Source organism: Colletes latitarsis, unplaced genomic scaffold (assembly GCF_051014445.1).
Source record: "Colletes latitarsis isolate SP2378_abdomen unplaced genomic scaffold, iyColLati1 scaffold0025, whole genome shotgun sequence".
NCBI classification, from domain to species: domain Eukaryota; kingdom Metazoa; phylum Arthropoda; class Insecta; order Hymenoptera; family Colletidae; genus Colletes; species Colletes latitarsis.
In genome coordinates, this window is record NW_027488375.1 from 32,501 (window position 1) to 40,000 (window position 7,500).

The 7,500-nt window shown below is 63.8% G+C and overlaps 1 non-coding gene across 1 annotated transcript; it reads right to left on the reverse strand.

Annotated features, from left to right (window-relative positions):
* Positions 1–6,574: 6,574 nt before the first annotated feature.
* Positions 6,575–6,729, reverse strand: LOC143350722 (5.8S ribosomal RNA). The gene has a single exon (XR_013081226.1). It is a non-coding gene; the product is annotated as a 5.8S ribosomal RNA (ribosomal RNA).
* Positions 6,730–7,500: the final 771 nt, after the last annotated feature.

Here is a 7,500-nt window from a genome sequence, read left to right on the forward strand (position 1 = left end):
CGACGGATACCACAAATTTCACGTGGTAGGGCATATATTACATATCATAATTATCAGTGTTTGGTCAAATTTCTTTCCAGTGTCCTTTTTGTTATGCTCCAAAACTAGTATACGCTTTATTTTCTCTTTCCTTTGCATAAATTATTAACTTCGGGCAACGTCGGGAGCGCCGGTAATCATTAGATTTGTACGAAACGCGATTTGCGCCCCACGGTGGTTTTTAGTGCCGTCAAAGTCAGAAATCGTAGGAGCGGTGCTTTAACGGGCGGTCGTGATGATACTCCAGACAACACGACGCACGACGCCGTAAAACACTCGCGCGAGTCCAGACTGATCTCTGCCTCCCCTCAGGGGCTGCCAGCCTTTCAGCTGCAGTACGGGCTTAACGAACCCGGGGTACCCGAGTCATACACACACCGTAAGCCTCCTGTTGGTCGTCACAACGACCCATTCACAATTCCCTATTGGTTTTGTGAATGGTACGTGACGGCAGGAGGAACGGGGGTCTTGGCTTAACCGCCTGGGCCACGAGTATGGCGACTCTATAAAATCGCCCTCCAATCCTAAGCTATGGTGCGCGGCGATGGGATGCATGGTTGGGGGAGAAGGCCCAATCCCAAGCGACCACCTCCGGGGAACCTGCCGAACCCCCGGAGTATTAGGCTTACCCGGGTAAGGCGGCTCTGCCCGGGTGGACCTTTATTTCCGACCATCTCGTGGGATTTTTATGGACACTGAAAATAAAATGGGGATGGGGCGGGTTTTGTCGGTTGGGGAGGACGGAGACGGGGTTGGGGTTAGGGTGGCGGCGCTCGCGCCCCACTCAGCGCCAGGTCCGGCTTCGTGGAGGGTGGAGGAGGACGACGAGACGGCGTCGGTCTCGTCCTTCTCCTCCAGCACGAGCCACATAGGCTCTAAGAGGAAGAGGACGGGGCAGGCCGTCGTCGAGGTGGGCGGGGCGATGAGCCCGTCGGTGAGGCTGAGTTGCCTCAGGGACGAGGTGACCGAGGAGATATCGGAGAGGATCTCCTCGTCCCTGAGGCGGGTGGAGAAAGTCGCCGCTGCCTGCGCCTTTAAGGGGCAGAAAAGCGGTGGCGCGGAGGCCCTGAAGGCCGCGGCGGAGGAAATGAGGGAGGCGGCGCGGGAGCTCAGAGGGCGGAACGCCCGTCTGCAGCTCCTGTTGGAGGAGGAGCGACAGGGGAGGAGGAGGGCAGAGGCGCTGTGGAACAGCGCGGCCCTCCCTCCGATCCTCCCTCCTCCTCCACCGCCGCGTCCCTCGGCGGAAGTAAATAAGCGGAGTGCGGCGGCAGTGGTGCGGGGCACCGCGGGCCCCTCCACCCGCACTCCGCCCGTGAAGAAGTCCCCGTCCTCCTCAGAAGACGATCTTCTGAGGAGGATTGGGGACATGATTGATGGCAAGCTGGCCGCCTTCCGGGAGGAGCTCCTCGCCGGAAGAGCGGTTAGCAGGAAGGCAGTGCCTCCCCGACCTGTTCCGGTACAGTCGGGGAAGGCAAAGAAGGGCGGAGTGAAGGCTCCGCCCAGCGTTGCGGCACCAGGGCCCCGGGTCGCGACCCCCAAGGGGGGTGGTGTACCCGTGGTCGCGGTGGTCGCGTCCTCCACAGCACCCTCCCAAGGGGGGGTGGCGTGGAGTGAGGTGGTGGGGCGGAAGGCGAAGCGGGCGGCGAGGAAGGCCTCGCAACCGCAGCCTCCGCCTCCGCCGCCGGCGGCCAAGGTAAAGGCCGCGAAGGTCGGGAAGGCACGACCAGGTCGTCCCCCAAAAACGGCAGCGGTGACGCTGACCGTTGCGCAGGGGGGCGACCTGACCCTCGCGGAGGCGATGCGGCTCGCCAGGGAGAATATCTCCCTGGAAGAGCTGGGCATCGCCTCCGTGAGGGCGAAGAGGGCCGTGACCGGGGGTCTCTTGCTGGAGATCCCCGGTGCAGAAGGCGGCGCGAAGGCGGATCGTCTCGCCCAGAGGCTCCGGGAGCAGCTGGGCGAGCGAGGTGTCCGGGTCGCCCGGCCCACGAAGCGCACGGAGATGCGCGTTTGTGGGCTGGACGACTCGGTCAGCGCACAGGATGTGTCCCGTGCCCTTGCGAGGGCGGGGGACTGTCCTGTGGAGGACCTGCGGATCGGAGAGATCCGCAGGTCGCCCTCCGGCCTCGGGTCGGTGTGGGCTCGGTGCCCCCTCTCCGCCGCCCGTAAGGTGGCGGAATCCGGGAGGGTGTTGGTGGGGTGGGTTTCGGCGCGAGTGGAAATCCTTGCGCCGCGCCCGCTCCAGTGTCACCGCTGCCTCGAATTGGGGCACGTGAGGCAGTGGTGCACCTCGCCGGTGGACCGCAGCGGTCAGTGTTACCGCTGCGGTGCCAAAGAGCACCGTGCGAGCCAGTGCTCGGCGGCCCCCCACTGCCCGCTGTGTGCGGACATGGGGAGGCCAGCCGATCACAGGGTGGGGAGCAAGAAGTGCTCCCCCCCCTCCCGGAAGGAGAGGAAGAGGCGGGCTGCACCGGCTCCGGTGCCGAGGGCGGTGGCATCGTCCTCCATGGAGGTGGACGGTGCTACGGGGACGGACGGCCGGGAGGAGGCTGGCGCGGCCATTAATTAATGCCGCCCCGCCTCCTCCTCCAGGCCAACCTCAACCACTGCCGCGCGGCACAGGACTTGATGTCCCAAGTCCTCGCGGAGTGGGGGGTTGGCCTGGCGGTCGCCGCCGAGCCGTACCGCGTCCCTGATCACCCTCATTGGGTGGGCGACGCGGACGGCTTGGTGGCGACGGTATGGGGAGGGGGCGACGGGTCCCCACCGTTCTCCTTGTTGGAGCGCGGTCGGGGATTCGTCGCCGTGGACTGGGGGGGAGTCGCTGTGGTGGGGTGCTACATTTCGCCCCGTAGCGGTCACGCTGCGTTCGAGCTGTACTTGGCCGAGGTCGCGGCATGCGTGCAGCGCTACGCGGCCCGGCCGGTGCTGGTCCTGGGGGATTTTAATGCCAAGTCGGTGGCTTGGGGATCCCCCAGGACCTCCGTTCGCGGCGGGATCCTGGGCGATTGGGCGGCGGGGCTCGACCTCCGGGTATTGAACCGGGGGTCGGAGAACACATGCGTGCGGCGATATGGGGGGTCCATCGTGGATGTTGGATTCGCGACCCCCAACGCCGTGCGCATGGTGTCGGGTTGGCACGTGGTCGCGGGGGCAGAGACACTCTCCGATCACCGGTACATCCGGATGGAGGTCTCTGCCGCCGCGAGTGCATCCCGACACGGCCGCCTGCGTGGCACCCCACCACGCCGCTGGGCGCTTCGGCGCCTGGACAAGGACGCCCTGATGGCAGCTGCCCTCGCTGCAACTTGGCCGCAGGGAGCGGCCGAGTTGCCGAGCATAGAGGAGGAGGTCGCCCGGCTCGGAGCAATGGTCGCGGGTATTTGCGACGCGGCGATGCCTCGGGTCGGGCGGGCTTCTCCTCGCCGGGCGGTGTACTGGTGGTCGGACGCGATCGCGGAGTTGCGAGTCGCGACTGTCCGCGCCCGACGCCAGTACACCCGCGCGCGCCGTCGTCAACGTACAGGCGACGGCGTGGCGCGAGCGAGGGCAGCTGATGACCTGTATGGAGCATACCGCGTGGCGCGGGTTGCTCTGCAGGTCGCCATCAAACGGGCCAAGACCCAGGCATGGAAGGAGCTCCTCCAGACCCTTGATGACGATCCATGGGGGCGCCCATATAAGGTGGTGCTGAATAAGCTCCGCCCGTGGGCGCCCCCCGTCACCGAGGGTCTTGACCCCCGGCTGCTGGAGGACGTGGTCAATACACTCTTCCCAATTGGGGAGAGGGGACCGCGTCCTCCGGCGGCGGCGGCTGTCCCAGTGGAGTGGACGGCCGAGCTGGGGGTCACGCAGGAGGAGCTGGCAGCGGCCATCAGACGGCTCGGGGTTCGTAACACGGCCCCGGGTCCGGATGGTGTGCCCGGCCGGGTTTGGGTCTTGACCCAGGGCGTCCTTGGGGCCGACCTCAGGCGGTTGTTCGACCGCTGCCTGAGGGACGGGCGATTCCCCCCCAGTTGGAAGGTGGCCAGGATGGTCCTCCTCCGGAAGGAGGGTCGGCCCGCGGAGTCTCCCTCCGCATACCGGCCCATTTGTCTCCTCGACGAGGTGGGCAAGCTCTTCGAGCGTGTGATTGCTGCCCGCCTCGTCGAGCACCTGTCGCGGGGTGATCCCGGTCTGGCCGACTGCCAGTTCGGTTTCCGGGGGGGCCGATCGACTATCGACGCGATAGGTCGTGTGAGGGCCCTCTCGGAGGCGGCCGTCTCCCGGGGAGGGGTGGCATTGGCAATATCCTTGGATATTGCCAATGCTTTTAACACCCTCCCCTGGGAAGAGATAAGGAGGGGACTCGAATATCATCGAGTCCCCCCTTGTCTCAGGGCGGTCGTCGGGGATTATCTCCGCGGCAGGTGGATCGAGTATCCGGGCCGGGATGGTGATATGCGGAGGGAGGTGTACTGCGGTGTTCCGCAGGGGTCGGTCCTCGGGCCACTCCTGTGGAACATCGCGTACGACTCGGTGTTGCGGGCCGGCCTCTCCGACGGCGTCAGCACGGTGTGTTATGCGGATGACACACTGGTGCTGGCCGTCGGGGCGCACTGGGGGAGGGCCATGCGTCGCGCGGAGGAGGGGTCGGAACGCGTCGTCGACCGGATCAGGGGGATGGGGATGACGGTGGCGGTCCATAAGACCGAGGTGATTGCGTTTCATTCACCTCGGCAGGATCCGCCACCCCCTCTGATTCGGGTGGGTGGGGCTGACATCGAGGTGAAGCCCCAGATCAGGTATCTGGGGCTGATCCTCGATAGCCACTGGCGTTTCGAGAAGCATTTCCGCTACCTGGTCCCCCGGTTGGAAAGGATGGTTGCGGCTCTGGGCCGGATCCTGCCCAACCTGGGGGGCCCGGCGGGCCGAGTTCGTCGCCTCTATGTGGCAATGGTCCAGTCGGTGGCCCTATACGGGGCCCCCGTCTGGGCGGGCGACCTGGCTGCCTCCCGGCGCAGCATGACTATGCTGCGTCGGGTGCAGAGGCGCATGGCGCTCAGGGTCGTCCGCGGGTATCGGACCATGTCACATGAGGCGGCGACGGTTCTAGCGGGGATGCCGCCCATGGACCTGCTCGCGCGGTCGCACGCGGCGATGTACCGGCACCGCGTCGACCGTCGCGCGGGGGTGGGGGCGGTCCCGGGCGGGCAGGAACCTGCTTGGGGCGATTTGAAGCGCCAGGCCCGGCAGTCCGTGTTGCTCGCGTGGCAGGAGCGGCTGGCTCTGCCAACCGCGGGGCACCGGACTGTCGGGGCTGTTCGGCCACTCCTGAAGGAGTGGCTGGACAGAGCCCATGGCAGCCTCACCTACCGGATGGCACAGGTATTTTCCGGGCATGGCAGCTTCGGAAGATACCTGTGCCGGATAGGGAAGGAGCCGACGGCGCGTTGCTGCCACTGCGACGCTGAGCAGGACACGGCGGATCATACCCTGGAGGTATGCCCCGCGTGGGAGGGGGAGCGCCGTGTCCTGGTCGGCGTCGTCGGGCGGGATGTCTCGCTGCCGGGCGTGGTGCGCGCCATGCTCGGCAGCGAGGAGAAGTGGAGGGCCGTGGCCTCCTTCTGCGAGAACGTAATGTTGCAGAAGGAGGCCGCGGGGAGGGAGCGCGAGCTTCAGCGGCGTGCTGAAGCGCGCGCTCGTGCGGTGGCCCGAGGTCGTCGCCCGGTCGCGAGGCGTCGCGGGCGGCCGCCTCGGCGTGGCGGATGACCTAGGCTGGGAGGGGGGTCCTGAGGGGACCCTCCTCCCGCCAGGCGGCGCCGGGTCGGACCGGTTGGGGGTAGGAGTGCCTCCCCCTACCGGTCCGACGCAAGGGGAGGCACCCTCGGCGGTCTGGTGCGGCCATGAACGCCCGGCCGCCGAGGGGTGGAAACGGGGTCGCGGGCGGTTGCGAGTTGGGGCTCGCAGCCGCCACTAAACGCGACCCCGGGACGGATAGCGGCGGGATGGAGTGGCCCCGTCCCGCCGCTATGAGGCAGTGTGTCTACTGGGGGGACCGGTCCCCCCGGGGGATGGGCGCGAAAGCGCGGGCACGGGGAGGATACCGGAAGAATGCTTCGAGCGATTCCCGGTATCCTCCCAAAGCGTGCCGAAGGGTCACCGTGGGGTTTTTAGTGGGTAGGTCCCGCGCCTGTCGTTGTACGGGCGCGGGGAATCCCACACACCCCTCCCACCTCTCCCCAAGGAGGTGGGAGGGAGTCTTTCGAAGATTTTCCCCACGACAAAAAAAAAAAAAAAAAAAAAAAAAAAAAAGACTGATCTCTGCCTCACCACGCAAGGGGTGCGCAAACTTGCCAATAATATATAATATTTATTCTTTTTCGTACGTCCAGCGACAAACGCCAACGAAATACCCAAATTCTCGCTCGTACGTTGATACCTTTCTCTTCATCGACCCGGCTCCGAAACGTTCTTCGCCATCTCCCCGAAAGGAGAGGTAAACGACGGCGGGGTTAGGGAATCTGAGAACAACGCAAGCAGTTTTAGGACAAGTGAACGACCCTCAGCCAGGCGTGGTCCAGGAATTTTATCCGTGGACCGCAATGTGCGTTCGAAATGTCGATGTTCATGTGTCCTGCAGTTCACACGTTGACGCGCAATTAGCTGCGTTCTTCATCGACCCACGAGCCAAGTGATCCACCGTTCAGGGTAATCATATACAATTTACAATTTTTCTCTTTGTATTTAAAAATGCTCCTTGTTCTTTGCTTTAAAAATATTCGATGTTCGCACCTCCGACCAGCGTATCGACGGAGGATTGAACGCGCCATATCGACGACAAAAGTTTCTTTTTGTTTCCTGAATGACGGAAAACCATCGTTCGACGGCCGGGCGTACAGTACATTCAAAAGCCTTTGCGCGTGGCTGCGACCAACGGGTATAATACACCCGTATATTCTTGGTTCCGAACAGTAACTTCACGCGCAATCGGGCGAACGCACGCGGCAGCGCCCATCGGTTGCTCGATGAAATCGATGCGATAAACTACAGCCTTCTCGGCTGGTCGTCGTTAGTCGCGCGAGCAACAGATGGCCGCACAATCGACGCGTCGTCGTTTGCGATTATTCGCCTCACGTTAGCCATGAGTATGTATATTATTCATTTACGAACGAACGCGGCAGCGTCCATCGGTTGCTCGATGAAATCGATGCGATAAACTACAGCCGTTTCGGCTGGTCGTCGTTAGTCGCGCGAGCAACGATGGCCGCAAAATCGACGCGTCGTCGTTTGCGATTATTCGCCTCAAGTTAGCCATGAGTATGTATATTATTCATTTACGAACGAACGCGGCAGCGTCCATCGGTTGCTCGATGAAATCGATGCGATAAACTACAGCCGTTGCGGCTGGTCGTCGTTAGTCGCGCGAGCAACGATGGCCGCAAAATCGACGCGTCGTCGTTTGCGATTATTCGCCTCAAGTTA